We start from the raw sequence: 13396 nt of genomic DNA, 5'->3' as shown, positions 1-13396 counted from the left end.
GGAGGGAATAAAGGAACAAAAATAAAACACTCTGCAGCATCGTTGTGGTAGCTTTTACCGCCTCGCTTGCCTCGCTCCTTGAGCTTCAGTCGAGTTATCGTAAATACTTTTTGTCCTGTCCGCACTTCGCGCTGCTGCTATCTTTCAGGCAACACAAAGGCAAGCCTTCTAGAAAGCCTGTCGAGCACAGCGAGAAACATCTGATCGATAAGGAATCTCGGGAAACCGTGGGAGCAGTGGGGGAACTCTGTGGCATGCGACTTTTGGGCTGGCTTTAAAGCACGCGAACAGAAAAAGTTATTCGGGGATATGACATTTCTTTTTTCCTTTGCTAGTTCTTTCATGCCATTTCAGAAGGGTTCAAAGCCGAGCTACCGTGTATCTTTCCCTTCTTTGCTCAGTGAACTCACGTCTTCTACAGTCTTCAGCCTCCCAAACGTTTGTGCGTACTAGATTTCACCCTGATCCTGGCCCGTTCGGAGCAGTAGCGAAGACTTCTTTTCGATCTGGCTTACGGTCGCGTTAAAGTAACCATAAAGAAGACTACATCCATCCCGGCTATATTTGAAAGAACTAAGGTTGGATAAGTCGCTCAACTCTATTTTAGCCCCGAAGGGAGTTCACTTCACAAAAAAGTATGAAATATTGACAAGGTTCTAAATTTCCCGCTACGCACAATCAATGACGTCATTGGGGGAGTGCCAGCACACAGTAAGTACTGTTTGTTAGCGATATATTTTGTCGGCGGCAGTCAATCCCACAACCTAGTTCCTTTGGCATCACAAGGCAGTGCGATAAACTGACTTGTGAGAATCCACTCTTTCCGCAGTTTCATTTATTAACCAGCGTCATTGTTTGAAGTTCGCGTTAAAATTGGCGTGATTTTTATTTTGAAACAAGCGCGTATGCTGTTTTTATTAGTATTTCTTTGTGATAATGTCCGTGCTCCAAGGCGCCGTTTTCACTCCGAGGTTGCTGGAACGTTTTCAAATGGTTTTCTTCTGTTTCCCCTACTCGTCCCAACCAATTTAAAAATGGAAGAAAGACTTTCACTGGTACTTAACGTGACAAAGCAAATACGTTTTTCTGTTTCGTTTTCTCTCTAGTCAGCTTTAACTTTTTTTATACTGGCACATTTTGTCACTCACTGCCATGGAAATTGGTGGCTGCCTCAACAGCCTCTTACTGCTGTCACAAAGCGGTCTCCTCAGACGTGGGTGTAAATTAGGCACGTTTGGGGGAACTCACGTTTCTTATTAAAATACAAAGACCCCATAATAGTCTGCGCGACAACTGTCCAGGACCGGATTTCTCCTAGATAGATAACAAAGTTTCCTCTCTCTCTCTCTCTCTCTCTTATATATATATATATATATATAGTCGTGAAGTAGAGTTCTTAGTTGCTGCAGGAGTACGCACAAAGTAGAAGTACGCTCTTCGGAGACTTGATTTCCAACGTTTCGACCTGAGACAGGTCTTCCTCAGGAATGGAAGCTTTGGGAATATATATATATATATATATATATATATATATATATATATATATATATATATATATATATATATATATATATATATATATATATATCACCCTCTCCACATGGGTGGCTGAAGAGTTCTCCATAGCTCCGGTCATGACTGAAGCCATATTCCCAATCACAGTCACATACTCCCAAGCTGCTAGCAGTCGTAGCTTTTGTCAGTCAAGGCGGCACCGGCAACCTCCAGCTACTCAGCCTCACTCACTCCTCTCGGAACATTGACCTTGTTTAGACTCCAGCCCACTCCTCACTGGCGGGCAACAACTATGCGCATCTGCGAGCCCGTGCCATTCCTTGCCAGGCTTCCGAGGACGCTTTGGACCCTCCCTTCTTGGTCACCTTCGAAAACATTACCTAGAATTAGACTGCCCTTAGACAATCCCCAACCAGGGCCTAGGGCCTCCTTCTCCATAAAGCCTTTCGTTCGTTCATTCACCACTCTCCCATCTTCATGTGCCAAACTGCTCGAACACGAAGAAACTACTCTCCTTAATCGACCAGACTTAGGGTCATTCCGACCGTGGTGTCCTAAATTTAGGGCACTGAACCCAAAGTGTTGTAGCAATTTGAGAACAAAGCTGAAACGGCTAGTTTTCTGGAAAATAGTTCTTCAATGATGCCTCTTTCAATACGTATAACCATTGTTAGTTTTTTGCAGAAGTTGAAGGCTGGAAAGAGGAAGGCATTGCAGTAAAGACTAAACTGAAGTCAGAATGATCCCAAGGAACGAAGTCCAAGTTTCAGGACATGGCTGTATATCTAAAAATACTCGCACTACCAGCTTTGTTTCTTGTACGTTGGCTCAGTGCTTTCCAAAATTAAGAAAAACAAGAAAAAAGTTTCCGCTGTAAATTTTAATTTGAATTGGCCTATGACTAAATTGTATGTCTTGCTTGTAAATGGCTAATTACTTGTATGACAGGCTTAATTTTTTGGTGTGTAAGCTTATAGGGTCCAAATATTAAAGAAAACACATCGAAAAAATCTTTTCGATAGAAAAAAAAGATTCATGGCTGAAAGGGTTAAACTCCACGCCAATATTTTCCCTCACCCCACTTATCTACGCCACACATAAGTGGTATTCATTGAAAAGTTTAGCTGTCGATTTCTTCGCCTGGTAACACTGGAAACGGCCACAGACATGGCCGATGCGCAATGGACATGGCGCGGCTTGTTCCTCTGCGCCAGCACGCCGAAGGAAAAAAAAACACAGGCGTGCGTCGTCTGCTCCGTTTCAACCCGATTCTTAACGGTGGTGTCAACAGATATGTTATTAATCTCCCTAACATTGGACTCGAGGCATTACTGTCCGTTCGGTGAGGTAGAGTTTGGAACGTCCAACACAGTCATGTGCTTAGCACGGACAAGTACCGCCATCCCATGGATCGCGACGTAACCAGTGACGGCGCGCTCACATAGTTGCCTGCACGCGCGCCTCGCCAGTGAATACAAGCTATACAAATACCCTGCAGAATGCAAAGTTTGCTTTCAACCAGCCACCCTAACGCATATCGTCATAGGGTGCACTCGCAACCCAGCCCTGTCACCTCGTTCCTCCCGTCTCTTCCTTCCCTTCCCGAGCTGTGGGCGAACCTGATGACCAGCGCAGACCTGGACGCCCAGTGACCACTGGTCTTTATATGTCAGAGCCCGCCAAGTGGTGACTTGGGCTCCTTGACTAAAATCCGATCCACTTCCCTACAAAATAGTTATTTGCTGCTACTACTAAAGCTATAAACGACAGGCAGAGTATAACGATATGGGTGATAGAGACTGATAATGGGCGGGCAGGGCATAAAAGTGACTGACTGGCGCAGCTGTGGGGGCATGCCCGAGAATATTTTGTTCTGTAGCGGTTTCAAAAAGTGGATGGTGGTAGAAATCATAATAATCATAATCATCATAATCATCTCACCTCAAAGGCACCACCTACAAACTGTGCGTTGCTTCGTAAATCATGGATTGGGTAAGCATAAACCAAGGCCATTGGCGATTTGGGTATGATGTTGAGTGTGTATGATGAAAAACGCGGCCAGCACAAAAGGACGAAGAAGGACAAGAAAAGGGGGGACAATAGCGCGTTTTCAAATGAATGAACATTACGTCTTTCCAGCCTGCATTTCACATATTTTTCAATGAATATACAACACAGTAAACTTACACAAAAATAACGGTATATTCGTTGAATATATCACTCGCTGCTCTGCAATTTAGGGACATACTGGAAGCGCGAGGAATAAGATTAAAGCAGACAAACTACCGTCTGTCTCCCTTGACGTCATTGTATGTCGACAAGATTTTCCCACGGTGTACGGGTAAGTTTACCGGATAAATGGTGTCAGAAAAATCCTTAATGCGGAACAAGTTTCTGTACAAGGATACTCCCAGCCTCTTCTTTTACTAAATGGGCGCAGCTAGAACTGGTTACAGACAAAAGGGGCATGAAGGAGCGGAATCGTGAACACAACCAAAACAGCAGCGTGCATCATAATTCACCGCCAGATGAAAATGAAAGCGCAAACCGCACAACGTAAAAAAACACCGTCAAGAGTTCGTCTTATTTTTATTCATGCGCGCTCCTACTAACCGTTAATAAACGCAAAAATAAGAAAACTCCCACTGCGCAGTTTCTCTTCGAAAAACAGTACACAACAGCGCTGAGGAGTCACGCCAGCTGTCAGGAATAACAAAAAAAAAATAACAGCGTTCGTGGAAGGCGCATTCTACTCCACTCCGGTCAAGTGGAGTTCACACCATTCGTATGCAGCCGGCGTGTTTGATAAATGCTTTCGGCTGCTGGAAAGCCTTTGTAAGAAGAATGCCGCGGATGCCTGTATTCACAGAAGATCTTGCTTAACTTCATCGCACTGCCTTGACATTGACAATGCGCGCGGCTGGAGCGTCTTAGCGAAAACAGATGACTATTTATCGCAAGAACTTTATCGCAAGACTATTTATTGCAAAAAGTGTTTGTTCGGTGGGTCAAATCTTCTATTCACGACGAGAACCGGAACAATTCGACACTGCAAGTTTTCGCAACCCTCTTTTAACAGCTCAGATCATCAGACGACGAACGTGTTTATTAGGTTCGTCACAATACGCAACACAAGTTCCTTTTGCGCGACTGCGACAGGGAAACGCCTTAGAACTTCGTGAACTTCTGCGTCAACGGTGTAACCGTGCTGAAGCAGCGGTAGGGACAAATACTCTCGACTCTTTTAACCGGCTCAGTATTGGCCGATGTTCTACAACCTTTAAGTACTGATTTTCTCCTGTTATTGCAATGTTTTCTATGCTCTTTATTTATTTGATTTTTTCGTTCGCCCTATTCATTATTGTTTCTATGTGCTCTTCCTCTTTTTTTTCTTTTTTTCGCCTCACTATGCCAGCGGCGTGCCTGCGCTCCTTATTCTGTGTCCCGCGTTCTTTTTCGCTGGTTCTTTTTATGCACGGCATGTTCACCTCCATCTGAAGTATCAAGCGACGCCGTTTGTGGTGCTAACCTCTTCAGCGTTCATTGAAGCTCCCTCCATCCCTCTCTCTCTCTCTATCTTGCATAGCGGTTTTGTTTCCTTTTCGTCGCGGGTTTCTACGAATGATCACCGTTGTTTAGTTCCTTTTTAAACTCACCTGCCTCACTCAGTGATAGAAGAAAAGTTGGCGAGGTTACTTCCAAACTTTCTTGTCATCCTCTCATTATTACTTGCGATTGGGCAGCCTAGCAGCTCACACCTGGAGTATCAGCTTAAGCTGACCTCCGGGGAGCTGCTGCCTGCGCGCGCCCAGGACACCCTGGACTGCAGACGTGGCCCACGCAAGAAAATAGTTGAACCGTCTTATGTTCTCAATTTTTAATGCAGGTTGATTCATCGCTTTCCTTTTCCTCTGCCTCCCACTTATTATTTCTCGTGGACGTGTCATGTGGCGACAAGTCACGCGGAGGCATGGACGCACCATGGACATGCCCCGTGTCGCACGGAGCATGAGATAATAAAGGCTGCATTTCAGGCTGAATTTAAGTGTAAAATTTCGGAAGAGGCTCCTTTGATTACTGGTCAAAAAACCTGAAGCACAAGAGCAATAAATAGCACTGTGCGCCGGTCAAGTGCGGCCTGGAGTTCGTTAACCCTTTACGGCCCGGCCCACATAAACGTGTGGGTCAACAAATTCATTTACTAAGTGGCACCTGTTTCGGTTTCGGTTTCACAGACCCGGGTAGTCGCTGCGAACGCTTCCGAGACTTATTTGGTTTCGGCAGTTCACTCATTTCGCCACCAGGGGGCGAGAAATGGCGCATTAAAAACGGCGTCCCAGCCGGCGCGATCACGCTAGCCGCCTTCAAGATGAAAACTGATATTTCTTCTTGCTATTCTCGTATTTTTTGAATAACAAGCATAAGACACGACTTGAAGGAATTCGAAAAACACGATCGGCTAAAAAATACACCCGTTCCCTTCTTGTGCGTTACGTCATCACGCATGAAAAACGCACACACACATATGTGTGGGCTGGGCTTTCGTCGTCACGTAAATTTCGCTGGGCGGTACAAGGTGGCGGGCTTGTGCACTGTTGCGCTAGGGATAAATAATTTTTTCTTGCTTTCTTAGTGTCTCTTTATTCGCGGTTTTGTGCTGGGTCGTTGGGAATGTTATCTGGCGCCTTAGCATTGAACTAGTTCTGTAATTACTTGTGATAATAATAGTAATTATAATTATTAATTACATTAATTAAAACTTAATTATTTATTTTCACAAAATCCCATTTATATTATACATACTCCTGAAATCAATATAAAACTTGTAAATAATGCGTAAAAATGAAGTTTTTCTGCGCCTGATGCCGTTTTTAGTGTATTTTTACTGTCCGCAGATCATACGAATAGAAGCCCAGCCCACACATATGTGTGGGTTGGTTTTCTGTGTGAATACTCTGAGCTTTCCATTTTCACTTGTATAAGCAGCTTTAAGAAGGGGTAAATACGCAAAGTTTAATTACTTGTGGCCATTTTTTCTAAAATCTTTTTGTTGGGCAGGAAAGGGTTAAGCATACCACGTATGCATAACTTGCTAACACTGCGACCCCCACAACAGGCTGGTCACGTAGTTTTACAACAGTCGCAACCAATTCATAGAGGAGGAAATAGAAAACAGCGCGCACCAAAAACAAAAAAATAGTACATCGCGTGTATGACACGAGGGCGATAAGCCGTGTTGAGGCATGTTGAAAAGAAGGCGAGAGCGAAGTAGAAGACACAATATCGACTGACGTCATTGCATCTGCCATTGGAGCAATTAAGGCGGCCAAGCAATTAGGACTGCACCGCCGGTGAAGTAAATGAGACTAATTGTGTTCACCTCACATGCCAAGACAGGACCTGTAACGTCTTTTTTTCTGACTACGTCATGTTTTCTCCGTCGTAGTTGCTGTTTATCTTCCTTCCCTTTTTTTGTTTTTTTACCTAGAGCTCAACTGGGAACAGAGTAAATACACTTATAGGCACATAATTGCTTCGCCTTTCTTCCTCTATGCTCGTTGGCCCAAACGTGATGCCGTTGTCAGCGCTTAAACACTAGGAAAATGCATTACGAGAGGCACGCGCAAGGAGGTGGAAGTGAGCCCCGGAAACGGGAAAGGCAAAGCCTGCTCAAACAGAGGCGCCCAGTCACGTTAATAGACGTGGTTCTGTGAGCACAACAAGTTTGGTACATTATCACTCTCGTACCATTCACTTCCTGTGTAATGTCCTTGTTGACTATCCTTCTCCGTTTGCCACCGAACGTGATGCATGCCTTGCTCCCGGAAACAAAAAAGCAATGAGAGAGATGTGCCCACCTCGGCGTTGATTAGTTACACTACCTCAACTTTCTTTCGTACGCTTGACCCTTCGTGGTGCTCTATCGGCCACCTCCAAGAGCGGATGCTCCACTACGAGGATGCTCCACTAGTTTCTAATGAATCCCGCCTGTGCCACTAGTACGCATGGTCTTTAATTGATCGGGCATATTGTTTCACAACGTCAGCGGCTCTTTGAAGGGTATACGGAACTTCAACTAAAGCACCTGTGTCAGTTCAAATGGTAATGCCATCCGCATATGCGCTATAAAGACGGGGAATGGCTTTAAGATGACGAGGGAGGTCTAGGAGTGCAATATTTAAAAGTAAAGATGAAACAACATAATCTTGAGAAATGTCTCGATCTCCTACGGTGATGTGGTCAGATTTCACATCACCTGCTTTTAGGGTCGCCTGTCTGTGCGTGAGAAAATCGGCTGTATAGGCGTAAGCACGCACGCCGCGGCCTGTTTCTTTGAGACGGGAGAGGATGGCGGAATGAGAGACGTTATTGAATGCACCCTTTAGACCCAAAGCAAGAATGGCACGAGGTGAATTTCGGGAGGCTGGTATGAGAATTTCTTCTTTTTGCGAAGGCGGATGTCTTGCGGGCACAGATGTTTTCTGAAACTATACATAGTATTTGGAATGAGATCCTTGGCTTCCAGGCAGGGTTGTAGACGCCACAGTAACATACGTTCCACCAATTTACCGTCACAAGATGTTAAAGAAATAGGGCGAAGGTTGTCCAGGGGGGTGGAGCCGGGTTAGGCTTCGAGATAAAGCGGATCTTTACTGTTTACCATTGTGGCAAAAGTTTTCCGGATTTCCAATGAGCGTTAATATGCTGCAGAAGATGTTCCATTGATTCATTATCCAGGTTCGCTAACAGGCTGCAGGTCACATGATCCGGGCCCATGGAGCTCTTTTTGTTGCATTCGGAAAAAGATGTGCGGAGTTCATAAAGTTTGAAATCTCGGTCAAGGTCCGAAATCGGCTGGCCTGTGTAGGGAGGAGGAGTGAAATTTCTGGCTGTGTGGAGATATTTAGCTTCTTGGGAAGGCATGAGGTCTTCAGAAGAGTATAGGCCAGTGCTCGATGAGACGCGCTCGTATTGGTTTAGGGGTCGATGAGATGCCGGAGCAGGTGCCAAGTTTTTGTGTTGTCAGGCTACCTTGGAGGTTGTCACACAGCTGTAACCAATTTTCTTTAGAAAGGTGTTTGGCGTACTCCGTTGCTTGTGGATTAGGAAAAGCGGTACGGGGTCCCAGTTTGCGGCTGTGCCGTTGCCGCTTTCAGAGCTTGGTGAGGCTACGTCGTGCCTCCCAAAGCCTTGGGAGTTTTGGGACGACGACAAAGGTGTGGTAGGTCATAGCCACGGTTTTGGTGTTTGAGTTGTCAGTTCGAAATTAATCATCAATCTATGCTGATAGGGGCTGAGTGGAGTCACCAGTCCCATGGTAAGCCTCGCTCGTAGCTGGTGCTCCCTTCCCATTTCGCAATATGCGGGCCTCCAAACACCCGTCCTGATCAGCGTCCGCATAATCCGGCTTCTCGTCTTCGTGCCGTCTCCAATACATTGGTACCTAATCGATTGTTTTCCGGCCTAACCTCTATTCATCCTCCCTTACGATAAACCCGATACACATACGATTTCCTCGTTGAGACCGGTACGCTTCTAGCATTGTTTAGTCATTCTGAAGTCATGTTAGGGCCAGCGAAACTTTTCTAAAAACACAATTTAAAGCAAAAAAGATCAGTTCAGTAGGTAGATTCCAGTAGGTAGATGCAGGCGCTGTAACACGATAAGAAAGTATCACAACATCGAATACACTAGTGTGCAGTCATCTCTAACAGCTGTTTGGATTGCGATTGGGCTATCGCAATCCAATATTACTAAAGGAAAACAAATTGAGAGATAATCCCAGTTTTGCGGAGCGAGTACAAAGTGGTGATGATAGTTGCAAATTTCTTGCAGGCAACTGATTTATACTCTAAACAACAGGAACAAGGCCTTCTTTTCAAACCGATTGCTTTTTAACACGAAAGTGTTTTAGTCAGGGATACACGAAGATTTCCCTGACGTCATATCCGTCACGGAGATGACGCCACTACAACGAAGCAAGCGGCCTGTAAAAGGTGCACCCCTGCACACAGGGTCTCCCTGCGGGGAAGCAACCTTTAGTACTAAAGAGTAAAGTGTTGTTCGTTTTCGGGTTTTATATTTTAACAGGAAAGTTTTGTTATGCCGGGATACACCAAGACCTCACTAGCGTCATATCCGCCACGTAAATGACGCCAGAACACCTTTGCTGAAGCGACCCGCCAGCAGGACATCGCTCGCCAACACACCCAAAAGACACCGCCGACCCACAAATCATGCTCAGCTGCAGATTTTGCTGCACATCTCACTTTCGTGTTTTACCGGTTCCTATGACAGAGCAATCAACCACAGTTTTTTTCACTTATAGCAGTGCCATTCTCATTGAACTACCTTTCATTGTGTATCGAATCACCCCCCAAAATACTTCAAGGATCATGCCCATCGATATATCAATCAGGAAAGTTGGCGCTGGAACACGCTCCAACTCCGTCTGTTGTTGGAGCCAGAGCCTTAGTGTACCCTCTTTGGCACCAATCAGATGAAGAACTATCTTGACTACGTGTCTACGTACCTCGAAAAACTCTTTCTGGTTGAGAGAGACAAATCACTTTATTTTCCAAGCAAGTTGGCTAGGAACGCGAGGTGCGAAAAGAACCGCTAGTGCACCTTCTTTTGCTTATTCTGGGCATCAAGGGCTGCTTCTGAACCTTCTGATGTCGCACCGATAATATTTAATTGTCGGTGACACCGAAGGCAATGGCTGACGTTTCCTCCATTGACCTCAAAAGCCTACCGATAGTTCCCCCACAAACAAACAAACAAAAAAACTTCCGCGTATTGCAGAACGCACGCTGTTCGCTATCTGCGCATTGCGCATGCGTGATTTCTAGCGTAAGCAGCGTATCTGCTTGCTCTGTTTAGGCGCGATGCCAGTGCTCGGAGCAGGTGCAAGGTGGCGCTTAACAAGCCCCAAACTCAAACATGGCACAGAGACGTGTGACAAGTGACAAAGCTAGACAAACGAATAGCGTTTGGCTTATCTCAGTTGTTTACACTCCGTATGCTCGCGTACTCAGGGCCCAGAAGCACAGCTGCGGGTTAAGCCTTCCTGTCTCATCATGCATTGACAGCGTGCCAGATGAGCCGGAGCTAGCAGGTATCACCACGCACAATGTATGGACATCGAACAGAGCTTCGCTTCGCGTACACCGCTGATGGTTCAAGGCCGAATAAAATGCGGCCATAGTTTACACCTTCGCCTTAAAATAAAAATGTAGCTAAATTTTGTTCTCGGTAGGATTCGAACCCAGAGTGTCCGGAACGCATCCCCAGCACCAACCGGGCTCCCGGAATCCAGCTAGTGAATCCGTCGCGGCTTTCTACTCGTAAACGTGTGTTCACGAGTAGAAAGCCCGCCCATATAAGTATTGGGCATGCTAAAAGACAACTAGCAATTAGACGAGTGGGGAAGTGCGTCCCCGTTAAATATCTCTGCTTGGCGATGCGAACACGGGTATGTTCCGGGTCATCGTACAGAGTAAAGATAAAAAGACTCAAATACACAATGGTGACGAAGGTTAGGATTAGTGGACAGATTCGGAATTTGAACGCCTATGCCTGATAACGAGAAGACACTGACGGCAATCACTCCTTTAATGTTTTCCCACTCACTGCCTTGTGAGGAGTTCTTGGGCGTCCGTGTATTTCTTTTAATGCGGTCATTGCAGTCAGCGCGCTGTCAAGCCTAGAATCAAAGTCGCTCGTTATAGTTTCGCGCCATGCCCACTAACAGCCAGCCACTTGCTTTATGCCGACGAACCATAAAATTGAGGTTCTCGAATTGTTGACTCGAATCAAGTACGATGCCTATGCCGCATTTCTCATTGCGCACCTTAAATCCTGCAACGGTGGAGGAGGAGGCAATATCGCTTGCCTTAACGCACCGGCCGACTCCCACAATTGTGTCCTCCGATTCGAAAACGGTCATTCAAAGTTTCGCCAGGGGGCTTCTATCCCCACAGACACTGAAAATTCTCTCTCAAAATCTCCCCTCCACCTAAGTAGAACTGATCTGGACCCCTGCTCACGGCGATATGGAAGGCAATGAGGCGGCCCATCCTGCTGCTCGAGAGTTCACTTTCCGAGCCGGCCACAGCCTCGTCCCCTCGCACGGTTCCCGATGAGCTAGAGATAGCCTACTCAGCTATCACAACATAGCGACACATTTCCGCTTCGCCCGTCGTGTATATCCCCCTGCCCACGTCAGTCTCTACAACGTGCAAGAACGCACGCGGCGCCTTCTGCAGACAGGTAGCCTCCCCTGTCGCGCGTTGCTCCATCGCATTCACCCGTCTTTATTTCCCTCCCCGAACTGCCCATCATGCGGCATTCCCGCCACCATATCCCACACCATGAGGGCTTGTCCCAATGATTCTTTTCCCTCCATCACCTGCGACGAGCACTGGGAGAGGGCGCTGGGCAGCTCTGATCCGGAGGTCCAAGCCTCCCTGATGAATCGGGCTGCCATTGTCGCCGCCAGGCTAAGCCAGCGGCCACCACGCCCCCGTAACACAGCTTGGCTCAATAACGTTTACCTCTCTCTCTCTCTCTCATTGCTGCACCCGCTTCCATGTTTTAAGTGACACTTCTTTTAATAAATACGTAGTGCGCTGTCAGATCGCTCGTGAGGTACCGTCCCCATCGTATGCGGCGGGGCTAGACGCTGTATTTCTTCGGGCGGGCTCCACTCAAAATATGAGTGTCTGGGTTTGGGACTGCTAATATCATGGCCACGGCGTCAGTCACTTTCGTTTGCTTTTATTCTTGGGCCATTGTATTTTTCTTAACGCTTTCATCGCCCTTCAGCCAGCGAGGGAGGGCATTTCAAGTTCGCTGTCATGACCGCTTCACTCACTCTTCTTTATCTTCTTTTTTACCCTTCTTTTAGAGCCCGTGCATAGCCGATGTTATAAAACAGAGGTTGCTGGTCGGCGAGCTGAGTTCACATGTGCGCATTTCTATTTTTACTTCCCGTGTTCGAAAACAGCCGAATGCTTGTCTGGTACCACTTCTTCCGCTCAGCACGGGCGAAGCAAAATACCTTGCGTGTTTCTGTTCCGCCCCCAATGCCCTTTCCGTTCGCAATGCTGCTTTCAAAACGAGCTATAACGGCGCAAGAAATGTTGGAAATGAACGTTGGAACATTCTTACCCGTGGTGCTGAAACTGCGCAAAGACATGAAATCAATATCTCATGTGGCTTGCTACACTACTGCAGCTAGCTTTAAAGCCTGTCGTCAACACACCCCCCTCCAAAAAAAGCAGTAGATCAATAATTTTAAACCCAAAGCGTAACTTTCCGTTAAATTGACAGTGATAGATGAAAATTCCACGCTCCAGGTACCACACGGCCCGCCTGAAACTCCCCCCATAGGCCACACCCCATCAGTTTTGGAGCTTTCAGACTTTGAGGAAACAAAAAAATGCCTGAATCGCTAGCATAACGCATAGCTTTTTCCGCGCAGCGCAACCCTTAAAGGGCGAGGTTATAGTCCATTTCGTAACCCGCATAAACCCTGCCTTATACACCAAATGCTTTGCGCCATACCGCAAGTAAAAAGAAATATTTCTTTGTAAACTGCAAACTAACAGACGTTCAAGCTTTCCACACAGGTCGAATTTGATAGTTGCTGTTTACGTAACGCCTCACCTGAGTGCCGGAATCATTCGGTGAACGTCGCCCTGTGGAATATTCGCGCTTCATCACTGCCGCAATATCCTCGGGAGCTGCTAACGCAAGCAACGACGGATTTTCGTGAACTCCGAAAAAGGTTGAAAGTCTTATATAGATCTTATAAAAGCTTTTTCGGAGGAACGAAAACTGAGAAACGGGGCAAAATGCAGATGATGCACTTCCAGCT

General features: G+C 46.3%; 2 protein-coding genes across 2 annotated transcripts in view; one reads left to right on the top strand and one right to left on the bottom strand.

Annotated features, from left to right (window-relative positions):
* Positions 1-13396, bottom strand: part of LOC144153865 (prolyl 4-hydroxylase subunit alpha-2-like) — a 302578-nt gene that overhangs the window by 232767 nt on the left and 56415 nt on the right. The window lies entirely within an intron of this gene.
* Dh44 (corticotropin-releasing diuretic hormone 44) overlaps positions 1-13396 on the top strand; it is a 168850-nt gene that overhangs the window by 145935 nt on the left and 9519 nt on the right. The gene's annotated exons all lie outside the window — the stretch shown is intronic.

Source organism: Haemaphysalis longicornis, unplaced genomic scaffold, assembly GCF_048455015.1.
Source record: "Haemaphysalis longicornis isolate Haplotype H1 unplaced genomic scaffold, Haemaphysalis longicornis Haplotype H1 scaffold_9, whole genome shotgun sequence".
Lineage (NCBI taxonomy): Eukaryota > Metazoa > Arthropoda > Arachnida > Ixodida > Ixodidae > Haemaphysalis > Haemaphysalis longicornis.
Note: the sequence above shows the minus strand (reverse complement) of the source record. Positions and strands in the feature narration are given on the sequence as shown.